Here is a 2,445-nt window from a genome sequence, read left to right as displayed (position 1 = left end):
AATATTCCGAAACTTGGATGATTTAAGTACAAAATGGTTGAAATCCTAGATACAAGTACTCATATGGCCATGCTAGAACACCTGCTAAAAAGCGCCTATTGGTCCAGAAAAGCTAAAACAACTCTAGCTACCCTCTGAAGAGGAACCAGAAACCGCTCAGGTACACCAACGGTGTGCCGCTGCATATGAGTGGGAATCTCCCTCATAGGAAGGGGGGGGGACACCCATAGTTAAACCCTCTAGGTTCCTCAGAACCTCGCGGAGACTATCGGCATCGCCCCCTCCAGCAAGTAGTTGGTCACCTTATCGCACATAGCGAGGTTCGCCTGCAGGTCGTACTGGTGCCACATCTGTGTTAAGCATAAAAGTTTCATGTCAGTTCTTACTTCACCTTTAAAAAAAACATTACATATACATTCAAAAGTGCAAAAATACTTAAGTACTGTCAAAATTATTCTCACCTTGAGGACCCCAGTTGGTCCCGGGTGGTAGCATCAAGTTTGGGTTGCCAGTAAAGTCCATGCCTTCATAGGCATAGTCATCAACAATCACAATTTGGCTACGGAGCCACTGGAAGAAGTCTTCGTCAAAAAAGTGCCAGAGCGGTCCTCCTCTTGTGCGAGGATCGAGTGATGACCAGCGACCCTGCCTTGGCTCCCTTGGATCAGAGGGACCTAAGCTCACCCGTGGGTGCATGACAGGTACCCTCTCAAGGAAAAATGAGACTATGATAGTACTGTACCCAAAACTGTGTTGGGTACGGGTCTTGCATGCTATCAATTCTGCCTTCAACTGGCGAAGCACTGCTTCACACCAGTTGAACATATGTGGCTGGACATAGTCAACCGCAAGCAATAGTTGGGCTTTTGTCGCTACGTGGGGACTTTTTGACCCCACCAATTGCACAATCAACCATAAAACTGCCCTCATAGACCAAGATCGAATCCTCTCTATAGGGACTCTGTTGCTGACTAGTCCACTCTCAGGGATGCAGTAGATCTGTACCAGCTCTGAGGTAGATCGTGGATCTGACCTACCACCGATGAGGTTTTCTTGTGCCCCACGGCACGATAAACCAGTCAAAAAGTAAATTTCATCCTGGTCAATCGTCAACTCCTGATCTCCAATCCTGAACACTTGCTCGTGTTCATCCCAGTGCTGGATGATCCATCTCACTAAATCCTTCTATCCTTTCATCAGCTCTAGCTTTGCATACTTCAATAAAACATAGCCGCACAATGCAAGTGTGCATGCTGGATCATTTTGCATTAGCAATTCCTCATTTTCATGGGCCCGTTCTCTCCATTGGTGAGCCATTTCAGCCTGAAACTTGCACAAAATAACCCTAAAAACAGTTGAAATGGGGAAAAATCACTTAAGGAATCCATGCATGAGGGTTTTAACTATGCCCTATAGCCCTAACGCTACCCCCAGTGCTACACAGGGAGGATTAATGCCTAGTGGCTCGTACAGTGTGTTTAACGCTCCCTACTGGCCATCTAGAGGGCGTTAGTGTGCAAATAAGGCTCTAGGGCACCTCAGATCTGCAAAATTCCACCCATAAAATTGTTAAGAAAGGTTTAGTAAGGCATAGAGAAAGGTTTTAGCTCTCACCTGGGACTGATGGCACATCAAATGGTTGCCTGGATCTCCTGCAATGGTTCGCGGAAAATCTACTCGTTAGCTCCAACAAGCTCTCACAAACTTCAAAATAGTGAAAATGATGCATGTGAAAGCTCAAAGCATCTCCTTATATAAATTTGAGAGACATGATTTTTTGAAAATCATTAAAGAGGAAGTAGTCCATTCTCCATGATTTTTTTTTATGAACCCAGATAATAGGAATTGTTGCTTTTTGATACCTTTTACCGCTTTTGAGGAAAGTACTTTCAGGAATGAAAAGCAATAAAAGCTACTTGCAATTCTCAATAGTGCACTTTTTCAGGATATTTTATTGCTCATTAAAAAATATAACCATCCCCGAGTTTTCATCATTTCATTCATTAAATCTATGCAACGATAGATAGAGCACTTTTAGAGATATTTTATTGCTCTTTAAAAAATATAATCATCTCCGAGTTTTCATCATTGAGCTCGTTAAATCTTTGCGATGATTGTTAGAGAAATTTTTGTGATATTTTATTGCTCTTTAAAAAATATAAACTTCTCCAAGTTTTCATCATTACGCTCGTTAAATACATGTAACGATGCTATGAGAAACTCCTTTTTGATCTTTTTCCAGCTCATAAACTGAAAAAGACCAAAGGAGCATTCTTTTTAGGTGCTTTTTTCTCGCTCTTTAAACTAAAAAAAATCCCGAGCTATGTCTTGCTACTCATTAAAATTGCTAAAGATGATCCGAGCTATGTCTTGCTACTCATTAAAATTGCTAAAGATGACCTGAGCTATGTCTTGCTGCTCGTTAAACTTGCTAAAGATGACCTG

Source organism: Pinus tabuliformis, chromosome 9 (genome assembly GCF_031772625.1).
Source record: "Pinus tabuliformis cultivar Carrire ecotype Pingquan chromosome 9, CPIR1, whole genome shotgun sequence".
Classification (NCBI taxonomy): Eukaryota; Viridiplantae; Streptophyta; class Pinopsida; order Pinales; family Pinaceae; genus Pinus; species Pinus tabuliformis.
Note: the sequence above shows the minus strand (reverse complement) of the source record.